This window comes from Nerophis ophidion, linkage group LG16 (assembly GCF_033978795.1).
Source record: "Nerophis ophidion isolate RoL-2023_Sa linkage group LG16, RoL_Noph_v1.0, whole genome shotgun sequence".
Classification (NCBI taxonomy): domain Eukaryota; kingdom Metazoa; phylum Chordata; class Actinopteri; order Syngnathiformes; family Syngnathidae; genus Nerophis; species Nerophis ophidion.
The window spans coordinates 793,113-818,537 of record NC_084626.1 but is presented as its reverse complement, the minus strand read 5'-3'; the positions used below and the strand labels follow the sequence as shown (position 1 = coordinate 818,537).

General features: G+C 36.3%; 1 long non-coding RNA gene across 2 annotated transcripts; it reads right to left on the bottom strand.

Moving 5' to 3' along the window:
• Positions 1 to 1,025: 1,025 nt before the first annotated feature.
• On the bottom strand, positions 1,026 to 14,601 carry LOC133569959 (uncharacterized). Of its 2 annotated transcripts, XR_009809996.1 has the most exons (4): positions 14,449 to 14,601; positions 8,007 to 8,042; positions 1,360 to 1,595; positions 1,026 to 1,274 (listed from the first exon to the last, which is right to left on the bottom strand). It is a non-coding gene; the product is annotated as an uncharacterized LOC133569959 (long non-coding RNA). The 2 variants fall into 2 exon arrangements; XR_009809995.1 differs by lacking the exon at positions 8,007 to 8,042.
• Between the last annotated feature and the right edge of the window lie 10,824 nt (positions 14,602 to 25,425).

Sequence of the window (25,425 nt, the reverse complement as noted above, 5' to 3'; positions counted from 1 at the left end):
CGGACATTTGAGGCATTTAAGAAACACCACCTGGACAGCTCCGCAAAGAGGACTTATCCCGTGAAAAGTGGAGGTGTGGTCAGTCTATCTACCAGTCGTTGCTAGCATGCTGTGTGTTGTTTTTTTGATCGATTGAAACTTTTATTAGTAGATTGCACAATACAGTACATATTCCATTCAACACCCGAATACGTTTTTCAACTTGTTTAAGTCGGGGTCCACGTAAATGAATTCATGGTGCCTCGGTGTGCATTGTTTACACAACGTGCGATGCGCTACTTATATGTCCGTGTCGTTCAGTTCACCTCCGAACCAAACCGAAATCCCGTACCGAAACGGTTCAATACAAATAGACGTACCGTTACACCCCTAGTGACAACCAAATAATTCCACACCTATTTGATAAGACCACCGCGACATTTGACAACCAAACAATTATCCATATATTTAATACCACCGTAAAATTTGAGAACCAAACAATTCCACACCCACTTAACACCACTGTAACTTTTGACAAACAATTCCACACCCATTTAATAACACCACCGTAACATTTTGACAACCAAACAATTACACAAAGCTACTCGATAAAGAATCTGGATATTATCTTCAACCCAACTCTCTCGTTTGAGTCACACATTAAGAGTGTAACCAACACAACTTTCGTTTCAGTCACATTAGGAGTGTAAAACAGCCTTCTTTCATCTCCGTAATCTCCCTGAAATATGTCCCTATTTTGTCCACTAGAGACTCTGAGATCATTATTCATGCGTTATTTACATCTCTCTACATTACTGTTATCTATTTTTTTCAGGCCTCCTTTTGTCTAGCATTAAATTATTAGTTGGTACAAAATGCTGCTGTTATACTTTTAACAAGAAAGTTTGATCATATTACACCTATACTATAGTGTTGTTGTGGTGCATGGTGTAAGAATGATAACGTGGATGAACAAATGAATGACAAAATAAGTAAGATTGTGTGACAGAACAGCGGGAGAAGAAGACTGCAGAGAGACGATGATGTTAGCTGCCAGCGTGTTTATTGACAACTCAGTATGTGAGTGCAGTGTGTGATTACCTTAAAGAGATGGAGTGTGACTATGTGTAAGTATTATCTGAGCGTGGTCACCAGAGGGTGTTGAGTGTGCGTGTTGAGATAGAGGTGGAAGTCCAAAAGAAGAAAAAGGCTTGGACGTCAGAGGGCAGGAGCGAGGTCTTGGTCCAGGAAGGCAAGAAGGAATCCAAAGTGGGTCCAGGTAGACGATGAGGAAGCTGGAGGACGACACAACACGAAAGACCGTCAACTCGACAGGAAGGGAACACAGGGAGCAAGAAGGCTGGAGATGTGTTGGCTTACTGTACTGGTAGGAGAAACTACGTTCTGGCACCGGATCTTAAGACGCGCTGGCTTATGAAGGCTGGTTGCTCATCACCGGCAGGTGTGTTGATTGCAGATCTCTTGCAGAGGCATACCCGCAGCGGAGAGGGAACACCTGTTGATGTGCTCCGCCATGCACTCAGTCCGCACAGCAGGAGGAGAAGCAGGAACGTGACCCATAACACATTGTGTAAGACTTGTGTACTGTTGTAGCGCTGCAGGGTGTAAGAATGAGAAATTAGTCACATGAATGAATAAATGGATAACATTAGGTAAGAGTTTTGCATTGCATAGTGGAATAAACCAATTTTGACCCTGTAGATATCAAAAACTGAGGAAACAAACAATGAGGACACAAATTATATACATATTGACTTTGTATTGTAGATAACCAGACTCCAAAATTGACCTTGTAGATATGAAAAACCTTGATGACACAAATTGAATACATATTTAACATGTATTGTCAATGACAAGACCCCTAAAATTGACCTTGTAGAAAACAAAAACCATGAGGACACAAAATACATACAGACCTTGTATTGTAGATATGAAAAAACATGAAGAAACAAAAACAATGGAGGACACAAATTAAATACATACTGACCTTGTATTGTAGATGACCAAACCCCCCAAAATTGCTCCTGTAGTTATTAAAAACCAGGACACAAATAAAATACATATTTACCTTGTATTGTAGAAGACCAGACTCCTTAAAATTGACCTTGTAGATAAAAACAATGACAAAGGAAATACATATTGACCTTGTATTGTAGATGATCAGTCCCCCAAAATTGACTTTGTAGATAACAAAAACCACGAGACACAAATAAAATTCATATTGACCTTGTATTGTAGATAACCAGACACCCAAAATTGACCTTGTAGATAAATACCATGGCAAAAAAATACATATTTACTTTGTATTGTAGATAACCAGAGCCCCCCAAAATTGACCTTGTAATTAATAGAAACCATGACAAATGAAATACATAGTGACCTTGTATTGTAGATGACCATACGTGCAAAAGTGACCTTGAGAATAAAAAGGACAAATTAAATACAAATCGAACTTGGATTGTAGATGGCCAGAACCCCAAAATTGACCTTGTAGTTAATAGAAACCATGACGACAAAATACATAAACTTATTGGAGATATCAAAAACATTAAAACAAAAAAGGTCAAACCCTGACCCTAAACAAAAAAAAGGCCCGAAATACATACTGACCTTGTAGTTAAAAACCATGAGGACAAATAAAATACAAATTTACCTTGTATTGTAGATTACCAGACTCTTTAAAATTGACCTTTTAGATAACAAAAAACATGACAAATTACATATTGACTTTGTATTATAGATGACCAAACCCCCCAAAATTGACCTTGTTAATAGAAACCATGACACAAATAAAATATACATTGACCTTGTATTGTAGATATCAAAAACCATGAGGAAACAAAAACAATGACACAATATACGTACTGACCGTGTAGTTAAAATACAAATTTACCTTGTATTTTTGATGACCACACTCCTTAAAATTTACCTTGTAGATAACAAAAACCATGACAAATGAAATACATATTGACCTTGTATTGTAGATATCACAAACCATGAGGAAACAGTGACACAGGTTAAATACATACTGACCCTGTATTGTAGATGAATATACCCCAAAAAAATTGACCTTGAAAATAAAAAAACATAACAAAAAAAATACATTTACCTTGTATTGTAGATATCAAAAACCATGAGGAAACAAAAACAATGACACAATATACGTACTGACCGTGTAGTTAAAATACAAATTTACCTTGTATTTTTGATGACCACACTCCTTAAAATTGACCTTGTAGATAACAAAAATCATGACAAATAAAATACATATTGACCTTGTATTGTAGATATCACAAACCATGAGGAAACAAAAACTGACACAGGTTAAATACATACTGACCCTGTATTGTAGATAAATATACCCCAAAAAAATTGACCTTGAAGATAAAACATAAAAAAAATACATTTACCTTGTATTGTAGATATCAAAAACCATGAGGAAACAAAAACAATGACAAAACCCCCCCACAAATTGACCTTGTAGTTAAAAACTTTGGTCATCTACAATACAAGGTAAATATGTATTTCATTCGTCAAAGTTTTTGCTAACAAGGTCAATTTGTGGGGGGTTTTGTGTCATTGTTTTCGATATTTACAATACAAGGTGAATATGTATTTTATTTGTGTCCTCGTGGTTTTTGTTAACTACAAGGTCAATTTGGGGGGGGGGGGGGGGGGGGGGGGGAGTCTGGTCATCTACAATGCAAGGTAAATATGTATTTTATTTGTCAGACAAAAACCATGAGGACACAAATAAAATACATATTGACCTTGTATTGTAGATATAAAAAACCATGAGGAAACAAAAAAAGTGACACAAGTTAAATACATACTGACCTTGTAGTTAAAAACCATGACTGACAAAATACAAAATTACCTTGTATTGTAGATGAACAGACTCCTTAAAATTGACCTTGTAGATAAAAATCATGACAAATTAAATACATATTAACCTTGTATTGTAGATATCAAAAACCATGAGGAAAAAATAAAAATAAAAAAAGGCCCAAAATACATACCGACCTTGTAGTAACAAAAAGCATGACAAATAAAATACAAATTTACCTTGTATTGTAGAAGACAAGACTCCTTAAAATTGACCTTGTAGATAACAAAATCCATGGACACAAATAAAATACAAATTTACCTTGTATTGTAGAAGACAAGACTCCTTAAAATTGAACTTGTAAATAATAGAAACCATGACAAATTAAATACATATTGACCTTGTATTGTAGATGACCAGACCCGCAAAAGTGACCTTGAAGATAAAAAGGACACAAATTAAATACAAATCGAACTTGGATTGAAAATGACCAGAACCCAAAATTGACCTTGTAAATAGAAACCATGACGACACAAAATAGACGAATTGTAGATATCAAAAACATGAGGAAACAAAAACACAAACTAAATACATACTGACCTTTTATTGTATATGACCAAAACCCCGCAAATTGACCTTGTAGTTAACAAAAACCATTACAAATAAAATATATATTTACCTTGTATTGTAGATTACCAGACTTCTTAAAATTGACCTAATAGATAACAAAAACCATGACAAATGAAATACATATTAACCTTGTATTGTAGATATCAAAAACCATGAGGAAAAAAAAAAAAAAAAACGGCCCAAAATACATACCGACCTTGTAGTAACAAAAACATGAGAACAAATAATATACAAATTTACCTTGTATAGTAGAAGACAAGACTCCTTAAAATTGACCTTGTAGACAACACAATCCATGGACACTAAATACAAATTTACCTTGTATTATAGATTACCAGACTTCTTAAAATTGACCTAATAGATAACAAAAACCATGACAAATGAAATACATATTAACCTTGTATTGTAGATATCAAAAACCATGAGGAAAAAAAAAAAAAAAAAACGGCCCAAAATACATACCGACCTTGTAGTAACAAAAACATGAGAACAAATAATATACAAATTTACCTTGTATAGTAGAAGACAAGACTCCTTAAAATTGACCTTGTAGACAACACAATCCATGGACACTAAATACAAATTTACCTTGTATTATAGATGACCTGACTTCTTAAACTTGACCCAATAGATAAAAACCATGACAAATGAAATACATATTAACCTTGGATTGTAGATATCAAAAACCATGAGGAAACAAACAAAAACAAAAAAAGTCCCGAAATACATACCAACTTTGTAGTAACAAAAACCATGAAGACAAATAAAATACAAATTTACCTTGTATTGTAGATTACCAGACTCTTTAAAATTGACCTTGTAACAAAAAACATGACAAATTACATTGACTTTGTAGTTAAAAACCATGACAAAAAAAATACATATTAACCTTGTATTATAGATGATCAGACACCCCCCAAAATAGACGTTAATAGAAACCATGACACAAATAAAATACATATTGACCTTGTATTGTAGATATCAAAAACCATGAGGAAACAAAAACAATGACACTATATACGTACTGACCGTGTAGTTAAAATACAAATTTACCTTGTATTTGTGATGACCACACTCCTTAAAATTGACCTTGTAGTTAACAAAAACAATGACAAATGAAATACATATTGACCTTGTATTGTAGATATCACAAACCATGAGGAAACAAAAACAGTGACACAGGTTAAATACATAGACTTGTAGTTAAAAACCATGACACAAATTAAATACATACTGACCCTGTATTGTAGATGACTAGACCCCACAAAATTGACCTTTAAGATAAAAAAAACATTACAAAAAAAATACATTTATCTTGTAGATATCAAAAACCATGAGGAAACAAAAACAATGACACAAACCCCCCACAAATTGACCTTGTAGTTAAAAACTTTGACGAATAAAATACATATTTACCTTGTATTGTAGATGACCGAAGTTTTTGTTAACTACGAGGTCAATTTGTGGGGGGGTTTGTGTCATTGTTTTTGTTTCCTCATGGTTTTTGATGACACAAAATCCCCCACAAATTGACCTTGTAGTTAACAAAAACTTTGGTCATCTACAATACAAGGTAAATATGTATTTTACTCGTCAAACAAAAACCATGAGGACACAAATAAAATACATATTGACCTTGTATTGTAGATATCAAAAACCATGAGGAAACAAAAACAGTGACACAAGTTAAATACATACTGACCTTGTAGTTAAAAACCATGACTGACAAAATACAAATTTACCTTGTATTGTAGATGAACAGACTCCTTAAAATTGACCTTGTAGATAAAAACCATGACAAATTAAATACATATTAACCTTGTATTGTAGATATCAAAAACCACGAGGAAAAAAAAAAGGCCCGAAATACATACCGACCTTGTAACAAAAAACATAAAATACAAATTTACCTTGTATTATAGATGATCAGACACCCCCCAAAATTGACCTTGTTAATAGAAACCATGACACAAATAAAATATACATCGACCTTGTATTGTAGATATCAAAAACCATGAGGAAACAAAAACAATGACACAATATACAGACTGACCGTGTAGTTAAAATACAAATTTACCTTGTATTGTTGATGCCCACACTCCTTAAAATGTACCTTGTAGATAACAAAAACCATGACAAATGAAATACATATTGACCTTGTATTGTAGATATCACAAACCATGAGAAAAAAAAAAAAAAAAAAAGGCCCAAAATACATAGACCTTGTAGTAACAAAAAGCATGACAAATAAAATACATATTGACCTTGTATTAGAGATGAGACACCCCCCAAAATTGACCTTGTTAATAGAAACCATGACACAAATAAAATATACATTGACCTTGTATTGTAGATATCAAAAACCATGAGGAAACAAAAACAATGACACAATATACAGACTGACCGTGTAGTTAAAATACAAATTTACCTTGTATTGTTGATGCCCACACTCCTTAAAATGTACCTTGTAGATAACAAAAACCATGACAAATGAAATACATATTGACCTTGTATTGTAGATATCACAAACCATGAGAAAAAAAAAAAAAAGGCCCAAAATACATAGACCTTGTAGTAACAAAAAGCATGACAAATAAAATACATATTGACCTTGTATTAGAGATGAGACACCCCCCAAAATTGACCTTGTTAATAGAAACCATGACACAAATAAAATATACATTGACCTTGTATTGTAGATATCAAAAACCATGAGGAAACAAAAACAATGACACAATATACAGACTGACCGTGTAGTTAAAATACAAATTTACCTTGTATTTTTGATGACCACACTCCTTAAAATTGACCTTGTAGATAACGAAAACCATGACAAATGAAATTCATATTGACCTTGTATTGTAGATATCACAAACCATGAGGAAACAAAAACAGTGACACAGGTTAAATACATACTGACTTGTAGTTAAAAACCATGACACAAATTAAATACATACTGACCCTGTATTGTAGATGACTAGACCCCACAAAATTGACCTTAAAGATAAAAAACATAAAAAAAAAACATCTACCTTGTATTGTAGATATCAAAAACCATGAGGAAATAAAAACAATGACAAAAAACCCCCACAAATTGACCTTGTAGTTAACATAAACTTTGGTCATCTACAATACAAGGTAAATGTGTATTTTATTTGTATCCTCATGGTTTTTGTTAACTACAAGGTCAATTTGTGGGGGGTTTTGTGTCATTGTTTTTGTTTCCTCATGGCTTTTGATATCTACAATACAAGGTCAATATGTATTTCATTTGTGTCCTCATGGTTTTTGTTAACTACAAGGTCAATTTTGGGGGGGAAGGGAGTCGGGTCATCTACAATACAAGGTAAATATGTATTTTATTTGTCAGACTCTCCTTCCCCCCAAAATTGACCTTGTAGTTAACAAAAACCATGAGGACACAAATAAAATACATATTGACCTTGTATTGTAGATATCAAAAACCATGAGGAAACAAAACAGTGACACAAGTTAAATACATACTGACCTTGTAGTTAAAAACCATGACACAAATAAAATACTAATTTACCTTGTATTGTAGATGAACAGACTCCTTCAAATTGACCTTGAAGAAAAAAAAGAAAAAAAGAAAAAGAAAATATACATTGACCTTGTATTGTAGACCAGACCCCACAAAATTGACCTTGAAGATAAAAAACAAAATGTTATTTTCAATTATTGCACCCACACAAGGAACCATTACATCAGCCTGGGGTGCAGCCTGAGTAGAGAAACAAAAAAAAAAAAACAGGGACACAAAGGAATTTAGAACCAACATTTAAGACACACGAACACAAATCAAGTCATTTGCGGCAAAGAGGTGAGTTTTAAGCTGTGCTCTAAAAGTGTCCAGAGTGGTGGCGGACTTGACTTTCAGGGGGAGCTTATTCCATAGGCCAGGTACCATCATTGACAATGCACAGTCTCTCTTTGTCACTAGGTTGACTGTGGGACCTTCAAGGTCATCTGGTTGTCAGATCTGAGGCAACGACCAAGCCTGGAGCTGATAGGTTGGTCCAGGAGATGTTTGATGTAAGCTGGGCAAGACCACGGAGCCCTTTGAAGACATACGTAAGGATCTTAAATTTCACTCTGTGCTTCACCAGGAGCCAGTGAAGGGAGGAGAGGATGGGAGAAATGTGTTCCCTCATTTTTGTGCCTGTCACCAGCATTTTGTAGCAACTGCATGCTATATATGGTCTTGTTAGTGACCCCAGCATAGAGGGCATTCCATTAGTCCAGTCTGCAGAAGATGAGCATGAACACGACCCTCTAAGTCACTGGGGGAGAGGACAGACTTGATCTTGGCTATTGTGCACAGTTGGGGGGGGGGGGGGGGGGGGGGGGGGGGGGGGAATTTCACTTACTTGTTAAACTTGAAATCTGGTATGACCAAGGTTTTTTTTTTTTTTTATGACAAAGGATGGCCTTACTTCCTACATTCTTTATGATCTGACTAAACGAGATGGAGTTCCCGAACAGAAGAATTTCACTCTGTCATTGAGCTGGCAGGAAATTTTGACATCCACTCTTTTATGTCCTGCAAGCAGTCCTTCAAATGGTCCAGTCCAGATGGATCGTCTGTCTTGAGTGGAAGATAGATTTAGTATCATCAGTGTAGAAATGAAAGGAAATTTTATGGCGATGAATGACTTGGCTGAGGGAGAGCATGTAGATGGAGAACAGGATGGAACCCAGTATTGAGCCCTAGGGACCCCACAGGTGAGGTTGGCACAGCGGGAGGAATGTTTGGCTCTGTTCACAGAGAAGGTTCCGTTGTTGATGGAGGACGTAAACCAGCACAGGGCTATGTTAGTGATGCCAACCTCTTATTTCCCCAGATACACAATACATCCAACATTGGCCGGCCACACACACACACACACACACAAGCAGCAACTATCACCCCCCCCCCCCCCCCGCCTCGGGTGAAGGTAATGTAACTATTGTAAACCAGACTTTCAAACCAAGGATGGCACAACATTTATTTAAACCCAAAATGTCAAAAGATGAACAACAACAAGAAAGCCAGCACCAACATCTCTGCAGATATTTGGTGATGCATGGAGAGCTAAGAACCTTTTGTAAATACATCTTACATAAAGCATCACAAGTGCAAATATATTCACAGCGTACTTTTCAGCTTGGAGATCACAACTTTGAAATGTCCCAACACCCAGCTTTTGACAACCATAGTTGGGCCAAATCAGTGAGGGCAGGTGTGTTCACCTGTAGCAAACACTCAGCCCCACCTTCATTCATCCATCCATCCATTTTCTACCACTTATTTCCTTTGGGGTCACGGATACCTATCTCAGCTGGAATCGGGCCGGAAGGCGGTGTACACCCTGGAAAAGTCGCCACCTCATCACAGGGCCAACTTAACATCACAAAATGAAAATGCTACGCCCACCCTTCTTTCTTTCTCTAACCCTACTTTGGTCATGTGCAATACATTTTCATAACATGGTCACTACTGCCTACTTTGTCTTGTTATATTCTTATTTTACTGTTATATATATATTTTTTTCCCCCCCATTGTTGCTTTTTATTTTTATTCTTATTGTAATATTTCTCTGTTGTGTTTCCATTTAAACCCCCATTATTTACTTTTATTTAAATTGATCTCAACTCTGTACACTGCTGCTGGAATTTTAATTTTCCTGAAGGAATCAATAAAGTACTATCTATCTATGTTGACATTCACAAGATGCCTTCATGAAATTTATCTTTATCTCAGGACAAAAATAAACACTCCAAAACATATACATATGGAGCCTATGTATTGTTAATGCTCATTGACAGGCTCCACACATATGTATTATAAATGCTCATTGACATGCTCCACACGTATGTATTATAAATGCTCATTGACATGCTCCACACGTATGTATTATAAATGCTCATTGACATGTTCCACACGTATGTATTATAAATGCTCATTGACATGTTCCACACATATGTATTATAAATGCTCATTGACAAGCTCCACACGTATGCATGTATGTATTGTTAATGCTCATTGACAGACTCCACATGCATGTATGTGTTGTTAATGCTTATTGACATGCTTGACATGACATACAAACATGTCAAGCCTGTCAATGAGCATCAACAATACATGTCAAGTATGTAAATGAGCATAAACAATACACACATTCATACATGCCGGGGCCTGTAAATGACCATAAACAATACATACATGTCGAGCCTGTAAATGACCATGAATAATACATACATGCCGCGCCTGTAAATGAACATGAATAATACATACATGCCGGGCCTGTATATGAGCATAAAACTCAACATACATAAACATTGGCGTCGCACACGACCAACGCCAAACCAATTAGTCCGCCCTGAGATGGGTAGGTTTAGAGTTCAAACCCCGCCTGAGTCATACCAAAGACTATAAAAATGGGAGCCATTACTCCCCTGCTTGGCACTCAGAATCAAGGCTTGTAATTGGGGGTTTAATCACCCAAATTTATTCCCGAGCTCAGCCACCACTGCTGCTCACTGCTCCCCTCACCTCCCAGGAAGTGATCCAGGGTGAGGAGTCAAATGCAGATAATTTTGCCACACCTAGTGTGTGACAATTATTGGTACTTGAACATTGGCCTCAGACTACCAACGCCAAACCAACATTAGCCTTGTCGACGACCGTCAGGAACAAGAGTGAAGCGTCTTGCTCAAGGACACAACGTACATGACGAGGTCATTAGAAGGTGGGAATTGAACCAGGAATTAAAACTAGGGGAGACAGGACCTTCTCTGTGGTCGGCCCTAAGCTGTGGAACACTGTGGCCCTCCATACTCAAACTGCTCCCGATGTGGAGTGTTTTAAGTCTCGTCTTAAGACCCATTTTTATTCTTTGGCTTTTAACACTACGTGAGTTGTGTGGTCAAAAAATATAATCCTTTAAGTTTACAATTCAGAAAGTTTTATGAAGCATAATTGTAAGCACACTACCACAAAACACAAATTGCTAGCCTCCGATGTTATGAACATTTTTTACAGCTGCATTGTATTGAAAATGAGGACATAGCAAAACATTTATTCCTTTAGTGGGAAAATATTTACATAGAATAGAATGTACTTTATTGATCCTTGGGGGATATTCAACACCACAGTTCGCTCACAAACTATGATAATATCATTGTTTGTAAGCGAACTGTGGTGTTGAATTTCCCCCAAGGATCAATAAAGTACATTCTATTCTATGTATATATTTATTATTAATTTTTATTTTTTGTTTTTATTCAGTCATTGGTGGAGCTTAAGATAGTATTCGAATGTGTTTTTTAATATTGTTGTGCCGCACTTCGGAAACATTTTGTTTAAATGTGCTATATACGGTAAATAAAGTGGATTGGAGGAATCCACAGGTTGCTGGCACGGTCACTCTACCAACCACGCAGTCCACAAAATAAACCAAAAAAACATTGACTTTGTATAGGACATATACTAATAAATAGGGCTGCGAATCTTTGGGTGTCCCACGATTCAATATCGATTCTTAGGGTCGCAATTCGATTATAATTCGATTTTTTCTATTCAACGCAATTCTCAATTCACAACAATATTTTCCCAATTGAAAAGGATTGTGTATTCATTCAATACATAGATTTCAGCAGGATCTACCCCAGTCTGCTGACATGCTGGCAGAGTAGTAGATTTAAAAAAAAAAGCTTTTATAATTGTAAAGGACAATGTTTTATCAACTGATTGCAATAATGTAAATTTGTTTGAACTGTTAAAGGAACCAAAAATATGACTTATTTTATCTTTGTGAAAACATTGGACACAGTGTGTTGTCCAGCTTATGAGATGCCATGCAAGTGTAAGCCACTGTGACACTATTGTTCTTTTTGATTATTTTTATAAATGTCTAATGATAATGTCAATGAGGGATTTTTAATCACTATGCTGAAATCATAATATTGATACTGTTAATCATTTTTGTTTCACTACTTTTGTTTTGTTCTGTGTGGTGTTTGTGTCTCCTCTCAATTGTTCTGTTTATTGCAGTTCTGAGTGTTGCTGGCTCAGCTTTGGAATTAGATTGCATTGTTATGGTGTTGCTGTGCAGTGCTTTGTTGGGTTGATTAATTTAAAAAAAAAAAAGTTTTTTCTTTTTTAGTCGATTTTTCTAAAAATGAGAATTGATTCCTAATCGCACAATATGAGAATCATGATTCTAATTCGAATTGATTTTTTCCCCACACCCCTACTAATAAATATTAAAATCTATAAAGCCCACACACACACACACACACACCAAAAAGCAGCAACCATCACACCCCGCCTTGGGTGAAGGTCATGTAAGCATTGTAAACTGGACTTTCAAACCAAGGACGGCAAAACATGCAGTTTAACACTTTAACATTTATTTAAACCCCAAAATGTCAAAAGGTGAACAACAACAACAACAACAACAAGAAAGCCAGCACCAACATCTCTGCAGATGTTTGGTGATGCATGGAGAGCTGACAACTTTATGTAAATACACCTAAAACAAAGCATCACAAGTGTAAAAGTATTCACAGCGTACTTTTGAGCTTGGAGATCCCAACTTTGAAATGTCCTTCTAAACACCCAGCTTTTGACAACCATAGTTGGACCAAATCAGTGAAGGCAGGTGTGTTCACCTGTAGCAAACACTAATCAGTGAGGGCAGGTGTGTTCACCTGTAGCAAACACTAATCAGTGAGGGCAGGTGTGTTCACCTGTAGCAAACACTAATCACTGAGGGCAGGTGTGTTCACCTGTAGCAAACACTAATCAGTGAGGGCAGGTGTGTTCACCTGTAGCAAACACTAATCAGTGAGGGCAGGTGTGTTCACCTGTAGCAAACACTAATCAGTGAGGGCAGGTGTGTTCACCTGTAGCAAACACTAATCAGTGAGGGCAGGTGTGTTCACCTGTAGCAAACACTAATCAGTGAGGGCAGGTGTGTTCACCTGTAGCAAACACTAATCAGTGAGGGCAGGCGTGTTCACCTGTAGCAAACACTAATCACTGAGGGCAGGCGTGTTCACCTGTAGCAAACACTAATCACTGAGGGCAGGTGTGTTCACCTGTAGCAAACACTCATCTTTGAGGGCAGGTGTGTTCACCTGAAGCAAACACTCAGCCACACCTTGACTCTCTTAGCCAGCAGTTGAGAGCCATGGTGACTGACAGCTTGTCAGCAACTAAATATGTCTTGTTTCTACATGTTGTGTTCCTAACATGTGCATGTTTGTCACTGACTAATAAATGTGTGTTTCTACATGTTGTGTTCCTAACGTGCATGTTTGTCACTAAATGTGTGTTTCTACATGTTGTATTCCTAACACATGTGCATGTTTGTCACTAAATGTGTGTTTCTACATGTTGTGTTCCTAACATGTGCATGTTTGTCACTAAATGTGTGTTTCTACATGTTGTGTTCCTAACACATGTGCATGTTTGTCACTAAATGTGTGTTTCTACATGTTGTGTTCCTAACACATGTGCATGTTTGTCACTAAATGTGTGTTTCTACATGTTGTGTTCCTAACACATGTGCATGTTTGTCACTAAATGTGTGTTTCTACATGTTGTGTTCCTAACACATGTGCATGTTTGTCACTAAATGTGTGTTTCTACATGTTGTGTTCCTAACACATGTGCATGTTTGTCACTAAATGTGTGTTTCTACATGTTGTGTTCCTAACACATGTGCATGTTTGTCACTAAATGTGTGTTTCTACATGTTGTGTTCCTAACACATGTGCATGTTTGTCACTAAATGTGTGTTTCTACATGTTGTGTTCCTAACACGTGTGCATGTTTGTCACTAAATGTGTGTTTCTACATGTTGTGTTCCTAACACGTGTGCATGTGCAGTGCGAATCAAACAATTTAAAATCAGCAATAAAGCACACGGTAGAAGCATCAAGACAAACAATAGAACGCCAGTGTAAAAGAGCAAAGTATTACTCACTGCGAATAAAACCCGTCCGATCCACATCCGTCAAAAAAGAATAATGATGAAGCAGTGAAGGAGGGACTCAGGTGGAACTAAATACAACTAATTAAACGAGGAACAGGTGTGCAGACACGGAGCAGAGAGTAAAGGTGCCACAAAAGACAGAGAGCAAACAGGAAACAGTGAGAAAATAAGAGCAGCATGACAGGAAGTGATTTCAAAGACAGGAAAAGCAAACATGAGCAAAGTGTCAGTAGCACTTCTGACACATCTATATATATATTAGACCAGGGTCTCAGACACGTGAGATCTTATTTTGCGGCTCCCACGCTAATATGAAAGTTGAATGTTAGTGAGAGTTTGATATGAATGGTGCTTGACAGCGTTGTGGGCGGAACTGAAGGAATCCACCAATCACGGTGTGCTATATGGCTCTCCAACAGTGACGTCACTTGTGTGACGCAGGCAGAGACAGGTTTGAAATAAAGTTAAAAACGATGATGCTGTGTTCCAAATTTAAGTGATTTAATGAATCTGAATGAGCCTACGGCTTTGTACTTTGTTTATTATGTATTCATTTCTTTGTATTCTAATTTTGTTACTTTGAATTTACAACCCCCTGGTGCTGTTTGGACTGTTTTTATATTTTTTTGCAATGTTTTATACTGTTTTTGGACTATTTTGATTATTGTTTCTCATCTGTTTGTTATTGTTGAAATTTGTAAATAAACATTTAAAAAAAAAAGTTTGAAATAAAGTGGTCCTCGTGTAAAACTAGAGCCTGCGTCTTTGTTATTGTAAGCGAGAGTTTATATATGTCGCCTATACTGTATAAAAGTACAAAATAAGAAAGAGGGAGGCTGCAGTTTTACACTTTATTTAGGACCACTTTATTTACTTTCTTTCAAAAACCTCCGCTCCACTCAACCTGTCACCACTTCCGCTCCTCGGGCCTTCAAAATAAGACTCCAAGGCATATACTGTAGAAGAGCTTCTAACAGGAACTTAACATCACAAAGAGGCAAGGCCATAAAAATAGGTTACATACCTCCCCTCCGACAAAAAGAAACGTCCTCGTTTCAACACAAATAACAGGATAAGTGCAAAAACAACACAGGCAGTTAAAACAAAAACAAACAAATATATTAACCTGTCCCCCCAAAATATACAGAGCCTCACAACACACAACAACAACAACAAAATGTAACCGATGGTTTATATGTGTCGCCTATACTGTATAAAAAATAGGTGCAACCTGTTTCATGGGCTTGCCTCTTTGTGATGTTAAGTACCTGTTATAAGTTGTTATAAAATATTTGCCTCGCGCTCTTATTTTGAAGGCCCGAGGAGCGGACGTGGTGAGAGTTTGAGTGGAGTGGAGGTTTTTGAAAGAAAGTAAATAAAGTGGTCCTCGTGTAAAACTGGAGCCTCCCTCGGTATTTGTTATTTTGTACTTTTATACAGTATAGGCGACATATATAAACATCTCCTCCACTCATCGTGTCACCACTTCCGCTCTTAGGGCCTTCAAAGTAAGAGCTCAAGGCATATAATGTATAACAGCTTTTACCAGGAACTTCATCCATCCATCCATTTCCTACCGCTTATTCCCTTTGGAGTCGCAGGGCGCACTGGTGCCTATCTCAGCTACAATCGGGTGGAAGGCGGGATACACCCTGGACAAGTGGCCACCTCATCACAGGAAAATGAAAGAGGCCCCGCCCCCTTCTTGCTTTCTTTGTGGCCACGCCTACTTTGGTCATGTTGACATTCATGAAGTTGATCTTCATCTCAGGACAAAAGTAAAGACTTCAAGTACTGCATCATCTCTTCCTTTACTAGTACTTGACAAAGTCACTTGGAAGTAGGAGTACATCAAAGTACAACACAAGTACCTTGCTGAAAATAACACTCATTATTAAATTGCAGTACATTCACCTATTTGTTACGCAACGTTAATGTACAACATGTAAATTAAACATACATTTAGTTATCATTTCATAATATCAACTTTTATTTACATTCAGATATTTAATGGTCACACATTCTGTTATTTATTACTTTTATTATTTATTCTTTGAAATTAACCATTCATTCATGTATTATTCTCAACATGCATATATAAGTATTCCTTTGTTTTTATTGTCCACAGTAGTCATTTTCTACCTTCAAGTACTTATTACTATGATTACTGTTAATAAGTGAAGGGAAAGCAGGTGCCTTGCCCAAGGACACATCGGCAGTGACTCGGATGGGAGAAGCGGAGATCGAACCTGGAACCCTCGAGTTGCTCCACCACCCAAGCCACGCTATGACTTTCCCCATTAGCGTAGTGTTACTATTATTACTAGTATTACTATTCAAATGTGTTTTTTCTTCAATCTTCATCTTGGGAGTTCTTGTCCTGCAATGAAAATACAAAGAAAAAGGAACAAAAAATCCACCTTGTTTGTTATTTGTCAACCAAAGCAAAGAAAAAAAGTTATTTTTGTTGGTGTAAGAATAAAAAGAAGACTATTTTTAAAAAACATTTTTTTATTAAAAACAGTCAGAAACTTATTTTATTTTGGAGACAAAAGTGCTGACTGGACCACTTTGGTTGGACTTTTAGAACTACCAAATACAAATAGAAGACCAACATTCTTTACAGTTTTTCTTTTTGTATAGTGACGTGAAAGTAAACCATGTAACAACGTGGACTGGAGGACTACCAAAGTACAGTAGTACTACTAAAGAGAGACAAGTGAATTCTTCATATATATATTTATATATATATATACACACACACAAGCCCCGTTTCCACATGAGTTGGGAAATTGTGTTAGATGTAAATATAAACAGAATACAATGATTTGCAAATCCTTTTCAAGCCATATTCAGTTGAATATGCTACAAAGACAACATATTTCATGTTCAAACTCATAAACATTTGTTTTATGCAAGTAATCATTAACCTTACAATTTGATGCCAGCAACAAGTGACAAAGAAGTTGGGAATGGTGGCAATAAATACTGATAAAGTTGAGGAATGCTCATCAAGCACTTATTTGGAACATCCCACAGGTGTGCAGGCTAATTGGGAACAGGTGGGTGCCATGATTGGCTATAAAAACAGCTTCCCAAAAAATGCTTCAGTCTTTCACAAGAAAGGATGGGGCGAGGTACACCCCTTTGTCCACAACTGTGTGAGCAAATAGTCAAACAGTTTAAGAACAACCTTTCTCAAAGTGACATTGCAAGAAATTGAGGGATTTCAACATCTACGCTCCATAATATCATCAAAAGGTTCAGAGAATCTGGAGAAATCACTCCACGTAAGCGGCATGGCCGGAAACCAACATTGAATGACCGTGACCTTCCACCCCTCAGACGGCACTGTATCAAAAACCCACATCAATCTCTAAAAGATATCACCACATGGGCTCAGGAACACTTCAGAAAACCACTGTCACTAAATACAGTTGGTCGCTACATTTATCAACGACATCCAGAAACGCTGCCGGCTTCTCTGGGCCCGAGATCATCTAAGATGGACTGATGCAAAGTGGAAAAGTGTTCTGTGGTCTGACGAGTCCACATTTGAAATTGTTTTTAGAAATATTCGACATCGTGTCATCCGGACCAAAGGGGAAGCGAACCATCCAGACTGTTATCGACGCAAAGTGTAAAAGCCAGCATGTGTGATGGTATGGGGGTGCATTAGTGCCCAAGGCATGGGTAACTTACACATGTGTGATGGTATGGGGGTGTATTAGTGAACAAGACATGACTAACTTACACATGTATGATGGTATGGGGGTGTATTAGTGAACAAGACATGACTAACTTACACATGTGTGATAGTATGGGGGTGTATTAGTGAACAAGACATGACTAACTTACACATGTGTGATGGTATGGGGGTGTATTAGTGTCCAAGACATGGGTAACTTACACATGTGTGATGGTATGGGGGTGTATTAGTGAACAAGACATGGGTAACTTACACATGTGTGATGGTATGGGGGTGTATTAGTGCCCAAGGCATGGGTAACTTACACATGTGTGATGGTATGGGGGTGCATTAGTGCCCAAGGCATGGGTAACTTACACATGTGTGATGGTATGGGGGTGTATTAGTGAACAAGACATGACTAACTTACACATGTGTGATGGTATGGGGGTGCATTAGTGCCCAAGGCATGGGTAACTTACACATGTGTGATGGTATGGGGGTGTATTAGTGAACAAGACATGACTAACTTACACATGTATGATGGTATGGGGGTGTATTAGTGAACAAGACATGACTAACTTACACATGTGTGATAGTATGGGGGTGTATTAGTGAACAAGACATGACTAACTTACACATGTGTGATGGTATGGGGGTGTATTAGTGTCCAAGACATGGGTAACTTACACATGTGTGATGGTATGGGGGTGTATTAGTGAACAAGACATGGGTAACTTACACATGTGTGATGGTATGGGGGTGTATTAGTGCCCAAGGCATGGGTAACTTACACATGTGTGATGGTATGGGGGTGTATTAGTGAACAAGACATGACTAACTTACACATGTATGATGGTATGGGGGTGTATTAGTGAACAAGACATGACTAACTTACACATGTGTGATGGTATGGGGGTGTATTAGTGAACAAGACATGACTAACTTACACATGTATGATGGTATGGGGGTGTATTAGTGCCCAAGGCATGGGTAACTTACACATCTGTGAAGGCACCATTAATGCTGAAAGATACATACAGCTTTTGGAACAACATATGTTGTCATCGAAGTGCCATCTTTTTCATTGACGCCCCTGCTTATTTCAGCAAGACAATGCCAAGCCACATTCAGCACGTGTTACAACAGTGTGGCTTCGTAGTAAAAGAGTGCGGGTACTTTCCTGGCTTGCCTGCAGTCCAGACCTGTCTCCCATGGAAAATGTGTGGTGCATTATGAAGCATAAAATAGGACAGCGGAGACCCCGGACTGTTGAAGGACTGAAGCTCTACATAAAACAAGAATGGGAAAGAATTCCAATTTCAAAGCTTCAACGACTAGTTTCCTCAGTTCCCAAACATGTATTGAGTGTTGTTAAAAGAAAAGGTGATGTAACATAGTGGTGAACCGCCACCCGCCCGGATCTGTTTAAAATCTATTTTTTCGTCATGTCACCCGCCCGGCCCGCGGTTTATCCGCGGACTCCGCGGTTGTAACCGCAAACCGCGCATCTCTATTACACAAACCACAGTGTATGTACCACCAGTAGAACACAAACCACAGTGTATGTACGCAAACCACAATGTATGTACCACCAGTAAAACACAAACCACAGTGTATGTACACAAACCACAATGTATGTACCACCAGTAGTACACAAACCACAGTGTATGTACACAAACCACAGTGTATGTACCACTAGTAGTACACAAACCACAATGTATGTACACAAACCACAATGTATGTACCACTAGTAAAACACAAACCACAGTGTATGTACACAAACCACAATGTATGTACCACTAGTAAAACACAAACCACAGTGTATGTACACAAACCACAATGTATGTACCACCAGTAGTACACAAACCACAGTGTATGTACACAAACCACAGTGTATGTACCACTAGTAGTACACAAACCACAATGTATGTACACAAACCACAATGTATGTACCACTAGTAAAACACAAACCACAGTGTATGTACACAAACCACAATGTATGTACCACTAGTAAAACACAAACCACAGTGTATGTACACAAACCACAATGTATGTACCACCAGTAGTACACAAACCACAGTGTATGTACACAAACCACAATGTATGTACCACCAGTAAAACACAAACCACAGTGTATGTACACAAACCACAATATATGTACCACCAGTAGTACACAAACCACAGTGTATGTACACAAACCACAGTGTATGTACCACTAGTAGTACACAAACCACAGTGTATGTACACAAACCACAGTGTATGTACCACTAGTAGTACACAAACCACAGTGTATGTACACAAACCACAGTGTATGTACCACTAGTAGTACACAAACCACAGTGTATGTACACAAACCACAGTGTATGTACCACTAGTAGTACACAAACCAGGGTGTATGTACACAAACCACAGTGTATGTACACAAACCACAGTGTATGTACCACTAGTGGTACACAAACCACAGTGAATGTACACAAACCACAGTGTAAGTACCACTAGTAGTACACAAACCACAGTGTATGTACCACTAGTGGTACACAATCCACAGTGTATGTACACAAACCACAGTGTATGTACCACTAGTGGTACACAAACCACAGTGAATGTACACAAACCACAGTGTATGTACCACTGGTAGTACACAAACCACAGTGTATGTGCCACTAGTAGTACACAAACCACAGTGTATGTACACAAACCACAGTGTATGTGCCACTAGTGGTACACAAACCACAGTGAATGTACACAAACCACAGTGTATGTACACAAACCACAGTCTATGTACTACTAATGGTATACAAACCACAGTGTATGTACACAACCAGTCTATGTACCACTAGTAGTACACAAACCACAGTATATGTACACAAACCACATTGTCTTGTACCACTAGTGGTACAAGACATGTATTTATTATACATACACTAAACATGTATTTAATATTCATACACTAAACATGTATTTAATATTCATACACTGAACATGTATTTAATATTCATATACTAATCATATTTTTTAATATTCATACAGTAAACTTGTATTTATTATTCTCTAAATAAGGTGCACTCTGAAATAATACATTTATTTGTGTGCAGTTGCTGCAGAAGTCCACTGGGGGGCGCACATTCCCTCTTCATAAGTCTGGTCATTCATACACTAAACAGGAATTTGATATTCATCCACCAAACATGTATTAAATAATTATACACTGAACATATTTAATTCATACGCCAAACATGTATTTAATATTTATACACTAAACATGTATTTAATATTCATCCACCAAACATGTATTTAATATCAATACACTAAATATGTATTTATTATTCATACACTAAACATTTATTTACTATTCATACACTAAACATAGTTTTTAATATTTATACACTAAACTTATTTTTACTGTTTGTACACTATTTAATACTAATACACTAAACATGTATTTAATATTCATACACTAAACATGTATTTAATAATTATACACTAAACATATATTTAATTCATACGCTAAACATGTATTTAATATTTATACACTTAACATGTATTTAATAATCATACACTAAATATGCATTTAATATTTATACACCAAACATGTATTTAATATTTATACACTAAACATGTATTCAATATTATTACACTAAACATGTATTTATTATTTATACACTAACTATGTATTTAATAATCATAAACATATATTTAATTATATACTAATCATTAGAGGTTCGGGGAAAAAATCGATTCGAATACGAATCGAATTGTTTACGTTGTGCGATTCAGAATCGGTTCTCATTTTTAAAAAATCGATTTTTGTTTTTGTTTTTTTAATCAATCTAACAAACCACTACACAGCAATACCATAACAACGCAATCCAATTCCAAAGCTGAGCCAGCAACACTCAGAACTGCAATAAACAGAACAATTGAGAGGAGACACAAACACCACACAGAACAAACCAAAAGTAGTCAAACAAAAATGAATATTATCAACAACAGTATCAATTTTAGTTATAATTTCAGCATAACAGTGATTAAAAATCCCTCATTGACATTATCATTAGACATTTATAAAAATAATAAAAAAGAACAACAGTGTCACAGTTGTCACAGTTCAATTAACAGTGGAAAAGAGGAACCCAAGGATGCAGATGGAATTGAAAGTAAATAGTTCTTTACTTAACAAAAGGTAACAAATAACAGCAATAATCCAAAACTGGAATGCAACAAAAGGCGACGGTGCGAAAAAGGAGAACACAGAGAGCACCGTGAATAAAAGACTAACCTAAACTATAAACTAACTGAAACTAGGGTCAAAGTTGCAAGACATGCAAACTCCAAAACTACGTACCAAGCTGAATGGCACAGTCAACTACATACCAAGTCAACTACGTACCAAGCTAAATGGCACAGTCAACTACATACCAAGTCAACTACGTACCAAGCTGAATGGCACAGTCAACTACATACCAAGTCAACTACGTACCAAGCTGAATGGCACAGTCAACTACATACCAAGTCAACTACGTACCAAGCTGAATGGCACAGTCAACTACATACCAAGTCAACTACGTACCAAGCTGAATGGCACAGTCAACTACATACCAAGTCAACTACGTACCAAGCTGAATGGCACAGTCAACTACATACCAAGTCAACTACGTACCAAGCTGAATGGCACAGTCAACTACATACCAAGTCAACTACGTACCAAGCTGAATGGCACAGTCAACTACATACCAAGTCAACTACGTACCAAGCTGAATGGCACAGTCAACTACATACCAAGTCAACTACGTACCAAGCTGAATGGCACAGTCAACTACATACCAAGTCAACTACGTACCAAGCTGAATGGCACAGTCAACTACATACCAAGTCAACTACGTACCAAGCTGAATGGCACAGTCAACTACATACCAAGTCAACTACGTACCAAGCTGAATGGCACAGTCAACTACATACCAAGTCAACTACGTACCAAGCTGAATGGCACAGTCAACTACATACCAAGTCAACTACGTACCAAGCTGAATGGCACAGTCAACTACATACCAAGTCAACTACGTACCAAGCTGAATGGCACAGGAAATAGTTTAGCAGGCATTTAGGTGAACATGCAAGGAGTCTAGGAGTCTTCAGTCAACGGAGTGGAACTGCCGAGTGCCATCCAGCCATTGCAGTGCTGCTTAAATAGTGTTGTGAAGATTGGCTACAGCTGTGCACCTCTCACAACACAGGAACTCTAGGAAAAAGCCAAACAATAAGAGCCAGGTCTGCTGCACCAACAATTGCAAACTGAACACAAACCACAAGATGGCAGCAGGCGGTGACAACAGTGGCTTACACTTGCATGGCACCTCATAAGCTTGACAACACACTGTGTCCAATGTTTTCACAAAGATAAGAGAAGTCAAATTTTCGCTTCATTTAATAGTTAAAACAAATTTACATTATTGCAATCAGTTGATAAAACATTGTCCTTTACAATTATAAATGTTTTTAGAAAAAAATCTACTACTCTGCTAGCATGTGAGCAGACTGGGGTAGATCCTGCTGAAATCTATGTATTGAATGAATACACAATCCTTTTCAATCGGAAAAATAATGTTTTTGAATCGAGAATCGAATCGAACAAATCGATATATTATCGAATCGTGACCCCAATAATCGATATAGAAATGAATCGTGGGACACCCAAAGATTTAATATATATACACTAATCATGTTTTTAATATTTATACACTAAACATGTATTTAATATTCATACACGATACATGTATTATTCATACACAGAACATGCATTTAATATTAATACACTGAACATGTATTTGATAATTATATACTAAACATGTATTTAATATTTATACACTAAACATGTATTTACTATTAATACACTGAACATGTATTTAATAATAATATACTAAACACATATTTAATGTTCATATACTATTCATATTTTTAATATTCATACAGTAAACATACATGTTCTCTAAATAAGGTGCACTCGGAAATAATTTATTTGTGTGCAATTGCTGCAGAAGTCCACTGGAGGGCGCACATTCCCGCTTCATAAATCTGGTCATTCATACACTAAACAGGAATTTGATATTCATCCACCAAACATATATTAAATAATTATACACTAAACATATATTTCATTTATACACCAAACACGTATTTAATATTTATACACTAAACATATATTTCATATTTATACACTAAACATGTATTTAATAATTATACACTAAACATGTATTTAATATTAATACACTAAACATCTGTTTAATATTCATACACTGAACATGTATTTAATATTAATACACTAAACATGTATTTAATATTAATACACTAAACATATTTAATTATATACTAATTATATATTTAATATTCATACAGTATACATGTATTTAATATTAAACATGTATCTAACATTTATACACTAAACAGGTATTTAATATTAATACACTGAACATGTATTTAATAATCATATACTAAACGTATATATTTAATTATATACTAATCATATATTTAATATTCATACAGTAAACATGTATTTAATATTAATACACTGAACATGTATTTAATAATCATATACTAAACACATATTTAATATTCATATACTAATCATATTTTTTAACATTCATACAGTAATCATGTATTTATTATTCTCTAAATAAGGCACACTTGAAATGATTTTCTTTATGTGTGCAGTTGCAGCAGAAGTCCACAGGAGGGCGCACGTTCCGTCTTCATAACTCTACCCTCCCAGTCCTTGTCTAGCCCTATCAACCATTTTCCTATTTTTTAAACATCTATCATTATAGATATTATATTGTTTTACAGCCCAGCCCTATCGGCCTTTTTCCTTTTTTCTTTTCTTTTTTTTACATAAGGTAGGTTTCTCATACACTTATATTCATACACTCAACATGTATTTAATATTAATCCACTAAACATGTATTTAATATTCATACACTAAACATGTATTTAATATTTATACACTAAACATGTATTTAATATTCATACACTAAACATGTATTCAATATGAATACACTAAACATGTATTTAATATTCATACACTAAACATGTATTTAATATTCATACACTAAACATTTATTTAATATTTATCCACAATCATGTATTTAATATTCATACATTAAACATGTATTTAATATTCGTACACTAAACATGTATTTAATTATCATATACTAAACATATATTTAATATTCATATACTAATCATATATTTAATATTCATATAGTAAACATGTATTTATTATT